General features: G+C 56.7%; 1 protein-coding gene across 4 annotated transcripts in view; it reads right to left on the bottom strand.

Annotated features, from left to right (window-relative positions):
- The window catches only part of PDGFRB (platelet derived growth factor receptor beta), a 31,904-nt gene extending 20,213 nt beyond the window's left edge, over positions 1–11,691 (bottom strand). For 3 of the 4 annotated variants that reach the window (XR_007628571.1, XM_050312029.1, XM_050312031.1), the window contains exon 1: positions 11,321–11,691. The gene's annotated coding sequence lies outside the window, so the exon portion shown is untranslated. Of the gene's footprint in view, positions 1–481; positions 510–11,320 lie in introns of those variants that run through there. The other variant, XM_050312030.1, reaches the window with a different exon arrangement.
- Positions 11,692–12,348: the final 657 nt, after the last annotated feature.

Below are 12,348 nucleotides of genomic sequence, written 5' to 3'. Positions count from 1 at the left end.
TCAGCAACTTCCCTCTCCCCCCCCCCCCGCCAGAAAACCCCTCCGTGACTCTCAGTCTCTGCGTTTGCCAGAGGGGTAAGAGCACTTAGGGGAAGAGCTGGGGGTGGTAGGATGAAAGGACCGAGGTGAAACTTAGGCTGTAAATGAATGTGACCTCCCTGCACCCACCCTCAGGGAGCACCAAGCTACAGGAGAAAGGAGGAGAAGAGACAACCTAATCTCTGCCCCCAAGGCACTGAAGAACAATTACCTTCGTTTTCCAATTCTCCTTTACAGAGGTGTGTGATTCATCCATTATTCAATGTTCAAGGTTGTAGGGACAACTGTGATCCTCTCCTTTCACCCCTCCCTGCCTGCATGCACAAGCCAGGCGGTGCATTCACCACCCCAGCCCCCAAACATCTTTCTGTAAGAAGCAAAGATCTTCCCAAACTCATGCCCAGCGTTTAGCTGCCTGTCCGGCTTCATGGCCGCCACTTACTCCTGTTTCAGGCGAGATCTTGTCTTCCTCTTCCCGCACAGACAGGTCCCTCACTCCACCAGCGATCTCTGCAGGACCACTGATGGGGTAAACCCCGGCCCTGCCGGCGCTGGGGAGCCGGGCAGGGGTGAGCGCTGGTGCTGGGCTGGCAGGGGTGTTGCCTTCAGCGAGCAGTGAGAGCCCCACAGCCTCCGCCTGCCGCCTCTGGCCGCCTCCGCTGTGTTCATAGCTGGTTTTAATAAAGCTGCTGCTTTTGCAGAAAGGCATTTCTCTTGGAGATGCTTCCCAAGCAGAGTGGGAGGGTGGCAACGTCTCGCAGAGAGTGGTGACCTCTCCCTTGTTTGTCTGCTCCGGCCAGGGCTAGAGGCAGACTCGGAGACTCTGAGCTCTGCCAGCCCTGCAGGATGCACGGGGAGAGAGGCTTGCAGAGGGGAGAAGCCTTTCTCGCCCTGCCACGGGGACAGCCGTGCTTGCACTTGTGAGTGCACGCAGGCATTTCACAAGGGATGCAAATGCACCCAGCTCACTGCCAGGCTGGAGAACACTTGTTTCTCTCCTCAATCCCAGCTTTTGTTCTCAGCAGGAACTGTAAGTGCCACTATGAGTGCCAGACAAGGAGGGGCAACCCCACTCAGTGATCCAAAAGCAGACATTATCCCACCCAGGGACCCAAACACAAGTACCTACACAACGCTCAGCTGCCTTGAATGATCTCCTCCCACCCCTATAGGTTAGCAGGGTGCCATGGACCCCTCAGAATCCCCTATCCTTCCCACAGGCCAGGACCTGGGTATTTTCAAGCCCTGGGACCATTTGCCTCTACCCCTCCTGGCACAATCCTGGAGGCCAGGGAGCTTCCCAGCAATGCCATATCCAGCATCCTTCACTCAGCCCTGCACCTCAGCAACAGCCTCCCTGCTTGTCCACTGCCGAGGTGATGTCCCAGCTCTCCATCCCCACCTTACACCCTCACCATCCTCCCCTCCCTTGCCAGCACAGGTACAGACCTTCCCTCTGCCCCCTCTGTCTCAGCGATTTGAGGTTAAGCCGGTCCTGGCCAGGCAGGGAAGGGAGCTTTTCTCTTGAGCTGCACTGTTTATTATTCTAAAGGAGGAATTTGGCTGGGAGAGGAGACAGGAGGTCGGCTGGCTCGCAGGGCAGCCGGGCTGGCTGGGTGACACAGCCCCACGCCATGTTCAGCCCCAAATGCCTGTGGGGTGTCTGTGCTCTCCTGGGGGCTCAGGTCCCAGGGGCCAGGCTGGGGCTCAGCCGAGGGCTGTGGGGGATGCCAGCTCTCCCACAGCCAGCACAGCGTGTCCCTGCTTGCACCCACACCGCTGCCCAGTGAGGCCAGAGCTGGGCACCGCTGGATCGGGAGTGTTTGGGAGGGTTTGGAGGCACAGATACAGGCAATTGTCCCTGCTCGGTGACACAAACACTGTCCTTATCTCCCCTCTGTAATCACACCAGCCTGGCCGCACGTGTGGTCACAGGAACGCACCCAGCGGCCGCTCCTCCCCCGCACATCCAGAGAGGAGTTTGCAGCCTAGAGGAGGAGATCTGAGCCAACCCCGGGGCCACGGGCTTTCCCAGCCCAACGCTGCGCTGGCGAAGGAAAGTGTCCCATGGCTGGCTGGGGTCAGGCACTGTCGGAAGCCTGTTTGAGCATCTCTAGCCTCATAGTCCAGCAGTGGGTTTCATGGGGCAATGGGATAAATGGGGTCACCCCGACATCCCTGAGCAGCAGCAGCAGAGCTCAGCAGAGAGCACCCCGGGCTCTGACGGCCTGTGATCCCCCAGACAGGACACAGGCAAGAGGGCCAGAGCAGAGGTCAAACAGCACGGCCAGGGCCACGGCTGCGCCAGGACCGGGATTCAAGTCTCATGATTCTCCGTCTCATGACTTCACAGCTTCTCCAGAGCAGCCCGCTCCCATTTCTCCTGCATCCCAAATCTGATGACAGCTGAGCTTTCTCCTCCGCCTCCTCTCCCACTCCCTCGCTCGTGTGTATGGGGGCTGATGCCTCTGTGGCTGATGAACTTGGACAGGAATTTCTGCAGTTGGAGCAGGGCTACGCCCAGGGCTTTTGATACAAGGAAGAGCAGTATCCAGCCTCTGCTGGGGATGGTACCACCTTTATCTGAGGATGACCATTCCCTCAGTCACCTCTGCTACTCCTTGCACCTCACAATGTTTCACATCACCAAACCTTATTGATTTATTAACGTTCCCCCATCCCAGACCTCTCTCTATAAGGATTCTAGTAAGCTAAAGATGCCTTTGCTAATGCCCAAAATATGTAGTGTGGGCTCAGTTTTGACTATTCTTGGGCAACAAGGCAAGAATTTCCTCTGACTTTGCTCTGCATGCTCTGCCACACCTCCGAGTCCTCTTCCCTCTGTGCTTGCTCCCACCATGTGCTGTCTTCTGGAAATCAGGGTGCCCAGACCCCTGTCAGAAAATCCTATTTGCATTTCCAGGGGTAATCCTGCACATATTGCCCCACACTGCTCTTCTTCCTGTCCATGCTCTCCTTACCCTCCTCCCTGCTCCTGTGACACTGGGCAGAGGTGCTGGATGCTGGCCCTGCCCATGAGGGCACCTCATCTGGCAGCATCATGACCATGGAGCACTGGAGAGGTGAAGTCAGGCCTCTCACACAGCTGCCAATCCTTTCTCTTCCTCTGGATTTCTATTTCTAGCCCCTTTTCTTGCAAGGGCTGTGCTTCCAGGCGCTCCCACAATGCTCGATGGTCCCGCCGTCCTGCCAAGCAGGCAAGGGACATCTGGTGCAAATTAGCGGGAAGTCAAATACACTTTATTTCTTCTTTGTCTAAGCGCATCTGAGTCATTAAGTGAGATCATGGGTGCCCGTATGTAATGAAAAATCCCCCTTATGGATCTCATGATCAATGCCCCTCTCAGCCAGGGAGCAAAGGCTTCTCCTGGCAGGGGGAGGGGGACACCATCCCCTGCTTTTGAAGGCAAAAAGCTCCCCGAGCGAAGGCTGGTGACCCCTGAAACCCAAGCCTTGCTTGTCCAGCAGTGAAACTCCTTGGCTTGTCCTGTTTTCCTCTGCCACCCTCCCTCCGGCCTCTGCAACTGCTTCTTTCCCACCCTTTAATCTAAATAAAACTGAGTGGTTGTTGTTTTTTTTTTTCCCTTGGCTGGAATTGTCCGGAGTTGCAACATCTCTCCTCTGGGGTCCCTCGGCTCCCATGACACCGTGTTTACTCACAGGCCAGATTATCATCACAGAGCCCTTTTTCTTTTTCCCAGCAAATGGCTAGAATTAGGCAGGGCACACACATGGGGAGCCTGTCATCCCAAGGCCCATAAACGGCTGCTGATAAAACACAGAGGTAGGAAATCTGAAACCAGGCTGAGGAGCAGCTGGGCTGGGGAGTCCTTGTGTCCCACACACCTTCCCTGCCCTGGGGACGAGCACCTGGGGGAAAAACCCTCCTCACCTGGCCACCTGCCAGTGCCAAGGGGGCCCTGAGGCTTTACCCAAACACTGGTGAAAGCAAGGGATGCTGAGAGCCCTGGATACCTGTTTGCAGTGTGCTGGATCTGTGGGTCTGTTTCAGTCATGGAAAGCTGAGATTCTGCAGGCACTCACAGGCAGAGTCACTAATGCCAGAACACTCAGAGTGGTTTTGTGAGACTGTGGAGATATAGTTAAAGCCACAGCCCTGGTATGAACCAAGCTTTCTAGGAGATGGCAAAGCAGGGGTAGAAGCCACCTGTAGGGCTGTACAAGCCCAGGGACACTGTGCCCACAGTTGGGAATGGCTCTTCTGCCTGCCTCTGCAGCAGGGAGTGGGGCTGACACGACCAAAGCCCCCGCCCAGGACTCCAGGTACTAGTCCTCAGCCTTGGTAGCACCTGGAGGAGATGGTTGTGTGGTCATGAGGGTCCTGCAGCAGATGGCAGGGCCTGAGCTGGCACAGCAGCCTCCTCCAGGCCAGCCTGCCACGGGCTATCACAGGCTTTGACAGCATCTGACAGAAAGCTGAAAATGAGGTCTGTGACCCCACAGCATAGGGGGAGGCTGCTGGGGAGGATGACAAGTCCACGCTGAGCCTCAGCAGGGTGATTCAGCAGCCCTGGGGTCAACCATGTGAGGAATGGGGTGGGGTGGCGAGCCCCACGCAGCCCCGTTTGACCACGGCCATCCCCCCCTCCTCCAAACGAGGGGGCACCACAATGTCCACACGCACACTTCAGCAAATCTCCAGCCGTGGGCTCTCCACAACGCGTCATTGCTGTGAGGAGCCGGCACAGGGGGACGTGGGACCAGGGCAAGCCCTGCACTCTCAACCCAATCCCCTCCGCTTTCCCCCTCTGCTTTAAGCCCATGGGAGACAGAGGAAACGAGTGACCCATTTAGTGCAAGTTCAGAATAAAAAGAAACATCTGTTTGGAGAGGTGCCAGTGTTATAAATAATCCCCCAGCCCCGAGTGATGGTATTCGTGGCCCTTTCAGCTGCGCATGCTCCCCCGCTTCCGCTTTCAGAGGAAAGGCCAGACCCCGGGGGCTGCTCCCCGGAGCCTGCAAGCTTGGCCTGGACTGTGGGAAAACCCTGGGTGAGGACCAGGGCTCACCTGGGGCTGGGGAAGGAGGGATGGGGGTGTTGGGAGGAGTGGCTGCCACGTGCCAGGCAATGCCTGCCTGTCCCTCACTGCACACTCTGCTTCTTGCCCTGGTCAAATCCTGCCCGCCTTGCTCTCCCCAGGGCAGCCAGTGGGTACCAGGGCCATGGTGGTGCTGGGACTGGCTCATGGTGGTGCTGGGACTGGTCTGTGGTGGTGCTGGGAGCTGGCCAGTATTTTGGAGCGCAGCCCTAAGTCTGTCATGGTGTACGACTGGGGGTGCTCACACCAGGTGTGGGGAGGAGGATTCTGTGCAGCCTCAGGGCTCACCCCTTGCAGTGTGGTGACCCACTAGGGCAGGCACAAATGTGCCCCTTGGGAGCATTTAAGCCCTTCCCAGTGCTCTTCTCCAGCAGGATGTTCAACAGAGCCCAGCCAGGGCCGTCTGTGACTGTCCCTTAACTTCTCCATTGCTTCTGACAGCAAAGACATTTTTGGGAGAACACACTACGCTGCTTCATGAGCATGTGAGCAATGTGCATTATGAGCAGAGCACCCAAACTACAGGCTGGGACCCACACAGCTCCTGCATCACTTCACTGCTGGCCCCTCCAAGCCTTGGGGCTGGCTGGCAGCAGTGACTCAAAGAGTTCTCTGATCCCTCCACCCCTGGACTGGCATATTCAGGGGTTCCAGCTCCTGGGCATGTGGGATGGGTGGGAGTTGCCCATCTGAGCAGAGCCCATCTGCTCACCACCCAAGTGGAGAACAGGAGAAGCAGGGAATATGGGACCAAGGTCAGGTACCACCTTGGCTGCTCATCCCATGTCCTGGCACCCACAGGACTTTCCTCACTCTTGTTCCATGGCTGCCAGAAAGCTGTGTTTGCCTTCCTGAAGTGATTCAAGGGAAGCACTTTCCTAAGGTATGCACAGGGAGAAAACCAGTCCTTAGCAGCATCTCCATCATTTGCTCATGGCTGCTGGTCAAGGGTGGCTGCTATGGTGGGATCAGGGCTGGAGCCAAAGGTCCCAGATGGCTCTAATTAACCACTAATCAGCTTTGAGGGGAGGGTGATGGAAGCAGGATGAGAAAAGGAGCTATCCCAAGTCTTAGTAGGATGTAGGGGCTTTGCCAAGCCCTAGGAGCAGGCAGAGTGTTGTGGTCTTACCAGCCCCACATACCAGGACAAGCAATCTGATCCTCTTGTGAACATTTCCCTGAGACTTGGATTTGTGGAGGAGGAGGAGGAGATAATCTCCATGGATGCATTGGCTCTTCTCAGCTTCCTGTGAGGGACCCGAGCTTAATTGCTTTGTTCTGGGGTTTTAGGCTCTCGTGGCTGGGATTAGGCACTCACCAGCTCTGTGGTCAGGGCACTTTTTGCCTATCTACTGCATCCAGGGAGGAGCCTGGCACTGTGGTCAGGGTGGGAGAGGATGGGGGCTGGTGGTGCTGGGCATGAAGGGCAGAGGCTGCTTTCAGAGAGGGGGCTGTTTATTTGGCCCTGTTACTTCTGGGTTTCTGAGAGGCAGCAAAGTGCAGCTTCTGGTGCAGTTTTTGGTGCTATGGGCTGATCCTGCCCCCTCCTCCATAGGCTCATATGTGGGGCAGAAAGACCTGGATGGTGGCATTCGGCATGGGGACTGCAGAGATGGATCACCTCTTCCTACGTGCTCTGGCCAGGCAGCATGAGCTGTGCTTGCCAACCTGCTTGCAGGGTCCTTTATAACCTCTCCTCTCAGTCACGGAGCAGAAATCAGCTCCCATCTGCACCCATGCGCTGCAATCAGCCCCTACTATGCCCAAAACCTCCAGAGGAGAAGCAGAGGCAGGACTTGGCGCCAGCAGCTGCCAGCACCTCCTGCCCTCCTCTGAGCCCAGCTTTGAAATGGGCACCGAGTCCTGCTCCTGAATCAGACCATATTCTCTCAAACAGCTCCCAGGCTGGAGAAGGAAACTTGGCAGCTGCCTGCAGGGAGAGAGGAGGGGACCCCTCTCATGGTGCCGGCAGCGCTTGGCCCCGAGGAAAGCAGTGTTTCTGTTCTGCCACCATTGCTTGGCAGAGGCTGAAACCAAGGTGACTTCCAGTTTGGGAGTGAGAACGAGCTTGCAGAGCGCAGGGCTCGAAATGGTGCATTTTCTGCTGGCAGCGGTTCAGACAAACCCACAAGCAAACATATTTTTTTGTATAAATAAGACAGTGTGTCTCGCCAGTTAAAGCAATTCAAACATGAATGTAGCAATTTAATTGGTGCCAATTGCTGTGTCTCAGTAGCATTAAGATTTCAGTCACAGACTCTTTCGCATGGTAGATGGGCCGGAAGGGGGAAGGCAGAGGGACGGGCAGGATGGGGCTGAGGGGCAGACTGGCCCATCTCCTGCTGCTTCAGGAGCCTTGTCCCCCTGAGCAGTGCTGTGCTGCCCATGGGGACCCTTCCACAGCACAGAGAGGGTGCCTCCTTCTCCATCTGTCTCCTGGTTTGCAGCCCGGGGTTTGACAGCCTGCACAGCTCTCTGATATATCCCTGTGCTCTCCAACCCTTCCCTGCTCCAGCTCCTGCACACCACAGCCTCCTGCCAGCCCCATCACACACACTGGCTCTTGTTGAGCCTGGGCATGGGCGTTAGTGGAGCTCTGGATGTGCCCTTGCAGGCATGGCCTGCAGAGGGTGAGTCCATCCATGGGTGTGGGACAGACGCTACACTACACTACACACACACTACACCACCCTGGCTGTCCTGGCACCAGCCTTTCTGTGGGAGTTTTGTGAGCTCCCTGCTCCCTGAAAGGGCTCTGCACACCACTGTCCTCTGGCTCTGCACGTCAGTGGTTGCAGGGCAAGGGTACAAACACAGACCAGGGCATGCCACAGCCTGCTGTGCACCCAGGGATGATGGAAAAGCAGGGTGTGAGGGGCAGCATGTCACTGTATGGCTTGTGCTGCCAGGCTGGGGGATGATGGACCCATAGGACCCCCTTGCTCAGCACATGACCCATCCCAGCACCTCTCTGTACATCCCCAGCACATGTCCCTGTCCCTGTCTCAGCCAGGTCTGCTCTGTGTCCCCTGTGGTGCCAGGAACATGCTGCCTTTCCAGGAGGAGGTGTCCCAGTGGGATAGGAATAGGACAGAGGTGTGCTTGGCTTGGGCACCCTAATTGGGCAATGGGGGAAAGGAGGAGGGGAAACAACCACCCCTAAAACAAGCCTCGTTATGTCCAATTTGCGTGGCGGAGCAGAAGGAGCTTCCTGGAGCTGCTCCAGCCCCTCAGGAAACAATACCCAGTCTATACCCTCCCCTTGAAGCTCCTCTCCAGGGGATTTCTTTCCCTTGGTTAAAGTACAAACAAAGAAACTCCAAGAAGTGTTCAGCTCCAGTGCTCCCTCGCAGGGATAGGATACATCCAGCCAACCCCAAGCCTGCATGGTCCCCAGCTCCTTCCAGCTCTGGGCCAAAGGCAGCCCCAGCTGCCAGCGCTGGCGGCTGTGCTCCCATGGGGTTTGGCCACCACACAGCTCCTCTGCTCCCTGCCCTTTGGCACTCCAACCCGGGAAGATGCTTTGCTGGAGCCTGTCCCTACAGACACCGCTGCAATCCCATCCCACTTCAGCATGGCATCAAACACTGGGACCAGAGGAACCTTAGGGACCAGGCACCGAAGTCCCTGCCCAGACCCTCAGGCAGTGGTCAGTCATTTAGGCAATGCCACAGCCAGCCATCGTGGTCTCTGCTTGCATGGCCTCACTCCTGCAGCTAGAGAGCATTTCTTAACCTCAGCTTTCCTCTGGTCCTCACTAAGACATTCCTGTGCCCTAGTCCTGGAGGTGGGCTCAGTGCTCTCCTCTCCCTAGCAGTGTCATTCTGAACGCCTTGGAAATCCTGTCACAGACCCATCAAAAACGAGGCTGAAAGAGATCATGGGGTCATTGCCCTATTGCAGTGCCCATGTCTTCCCAGCCAGAGCTTTGCCTGACATGCCCTTTGAGACCTGTCGGGCTGAAGGAACCCAGCCCCACATCTTTAAACATACAGACATTTCCCCTAAAATCTCTTTTCTCCCTGTGGTGACCTTTCCTGTGCATGAACACTATGTGTTATCTCCCCATAACACCCAGTGAACAACAAGCCCCATCAGCCGCTCTCCCAGTCCTCTGCAGTTTCTCGGCTTCTCATCACCCTCCCTGCTCTCCCCTGAGCTTCTCCACTCCACTTCCATCCCTGCTGAAGTGCTCAGCATCACTCACTGGGGAGGACCTGCACCCTCCACCCTGCCTGTTTGAGCTGCCTCTAACCATGCACCTTTCAGCTGCCTCTAACCATGCACCACACTGCAATCTGCTTTGTGTCTTCTATAGACTCCCTGGTTGGTGTCAGACTCCACCCAGAGCTTTGGGATGCCCCTGTGCTCTGGTGCACTCTGGCTGCCCACCCAGCTCAGTGCCAGCCCAGGGTTCAGAGCCCTGCAGGACCCCACAAGACATGCCCAGGATTTTGGACAATAAGCCATGGCTAAGTTCTCCCTGACTGCAGTACTGCAGCTGGCTGTGCCTGTGTTCAGACTGTGCTCTCCATTCATGGGCACCCCAAACCCTGTGCAGGGATGTGGGAGATGAGCCGAGGGCAGGGTGGTTCTGGTCTTCTTGCCTGCTCCTCCAGCAAGGACTTTCCATGCTCTTGAGCTGGAGGAGGGGACAGCTGACTTTAGGGAGAGAAAAAACCCCTTTGCATGATGCAAGTAGGTTGCTGTGACTTGGTGCTTCTTCAAAACACTGAGCCCTCTTGATGCATCAATTGATTTGGGGGTGTTTCCTGGGTGCAGGGACACTGCCCAGGGTTGGTGACTGCCATAAAAGCCACAGCACACCCGAGCCCGGGTGACTTCAAGCCTCATGTCAGACCCTGCCCAGGGCTGGCTGCCAGCTGGGGTGGCTGCCTGGTGGCTTCCCATCCAAGCCAGTCTGGCACTTGCCCTCTGCCAGGCAGAGCTGTGTCTTTGACACTGGCATCAGGTGCCCAGATGAAACTGATCTCCTTTCTGAGAGCATGGAGTGCACGGGCACCTTGTCCTGCAGGGTGGAAATGACCCTCCAGCCCAATACTTGATGGCCCCTGTGAACACTGGGTCTCAACATTGTTAGTCCTCCTTCAGATGGGAGACCCTCTGAAAAGATTTGGGAATGTAAAGCTCCTGCATACCAGACCAACTACTCTAAGCCATATGCCCAATGCTTTAGCATAAACTCCAGTCACTTTGAGGCAAGGACAGAGCAGCACAGCACCCCTTTCCACCACAAATTCTGCTTTGAATGACTCCCAACTGGCAGGTGAGTTCAGGAGCCAGAAGCTCTGAGCCTGCAGTGATACCAGTGTGAACACCAAAGCCCCGCAGGTCACACAAACCCCTGTTCCCAGGCTGTCAGAGCTGCATAGTTCAGCACAGCTTCACTCCAGACCAGCTCCATCCTCTTGGAGGCCCTCAGCTCCCGTGCTTTCGGGACAGCAGAGCAGTTGCCCACATCCATGCCTGGAAGGGTTTTACCAGGTTCTGCCCCTTCAGTACCTGGCACACCAGGGCACAGACCCTGGGCAGGGCTTGCAGATGTCCCTCTGCACCTTGGCCTGGCCCTCAGGCACACGAGTCCTGCCATGGGAACAGACCAAGGTGGTGTGGTCCTCGGAGCACCCTGAATTCAGAGGTGACCATGTGTGTGCTCTGACAGGCTGACACAGGGGTGATGCTGCTCTGCAGCAGGGAACACTCACACCTCCAAAGGACATGCTGGAAGAGTCTGAGCAGCCTCTTCCCCACACACACTCCAGCCCTCCCACAGTCACTGGGCAGAGAGAGCCAGGGCAACCCCCTGATCCAGGGAAAACAGAGATCACCTGGGCCCCACTCCCACTGCAGTGGGGTCCCTCCTTCCTGCCCTACAGCTGCAGCATCCCCTGGGCTCCCCTCGGCCATCCCAGTCCAGGACATGGGATGGGATGGCTTTTCCCGCGGGATGCTGCAGAGCTCATCCACTCTCCAACAAACACCACCTCCCCAGGGCTTGGCAGGGCGTTTTGGGGTGCCAGCCCCTTGCAGGAGAGCAAAGCCCCTTCCAAAGCAACCGTGCTGGGTTAGGGGAGGGTCCTTGGGGCCCGTACCAGCTCCAATGCGAGGTTTCCCGTCCGGAGAGCCGGAGCTGAGCGGGAAGGCGAGATGACACCCGGGTGGGTGACACGGGAGCTTACCTTGGGCAGGGTCCCACGGGTCAAGTGCCTGTGCCGCACGTCCCACGGGCACTGGCCCCGAGATTCCTTGCTCTCCTCCTCCGCGCTCTCTATCTGCTGCCTGCTGAGGCTCTCCCTGCCCTCCCAGCCTTCCCCAGCTGGCAAGGCTTTTCCACTTAAAGGCGAAAGAGAGGGAAAGAAAGAAATGAAGTGGAGGGGAGGAGGGGAAAAAAAAATAAAATAAAATCAAAAGGAGAGGCGAGGCTGTGCCAGGGCTGGGCTGCAGCCAAGCCCCTGCTCTGCTCCTCTAGTGCATTTCAGCAGTGCCCTGAGCAGCCCCCAGCCCGGCTGCGAGGGGGTCCATCCGCCTCGGATCTGAGTGTGGAGCAAAACCCTGGCCCGAGGGATGTGCACGCGTGTGTGTGTGCGTGTATAAATAAAAGAGACCTCGGGAGGAGGAGAAGGGGGGAGGCCGCCTCACCAATGAGGAGCGGAGCTCCTCCGACTTCCTCCCTCCACCCTCTGCGGGGACCCTTTGCAGAGCAGAACTCGCGATTAACGCCCGGCGGACGAGGGTGATGGGTGAAAAAAAAAACTTTTAAAGGGAGGAGAAGCCAAAGTGGCTGCAAGAAGAGGGGAGTTCTGCTGCGGGCTGCGATGGGGGCGAGCGCTGAGGGCTCGGCTAACAGGAAACAAAAGGAGCCCGGACCAGCTCGATTATCGCCTCCTTAAACTGGAGAGAAGGAGCTGCTCTCTCACTGTGTCTGCTTTCAATTCTGGCCTTTTCCCCTGTTTTCTTTTTCTTTTATTTTCTTTCTTATTTTTCGCTCAAATCCTCCCCTCCCGTTTTCGTTTTCTTTTTTTTTTTTTTCCCCCTTTTCTCAGGATATGAGGGGATGTTTAGAAAATCTGCTGCCCACGCCAGCAGCTGACTCATGTTTTTATTAAAGAAGGCCTGTACTGAACCGACTCCGCGTATTCCCCCCGGATCCCTCCCAGTGCTGTGTTGTACCAGCACTGCACTTCCCATCCTACTGACCCCCAGCAGG

The sequence above is a fragment of the Myiozetetes cayanensis genome, unplaced genomic scaffold (genome assembly GCF_022539395.1).
Source record: "Myiozetetes cayanensis isolate MyiCay16 unplaced genomic scaffold, myiCay2020 scf17, whole genome shotgun sequence".
Lineage (NCBI taxonomy): Eukaryota > Metazoa > Chordata > Aves > Passeriformes > Tyrannidae > Myiozetetes > Myiozetetes cayanensis.
This window is presented reverse-complemented; position numbering and strand designations above follow the sequence as displayed.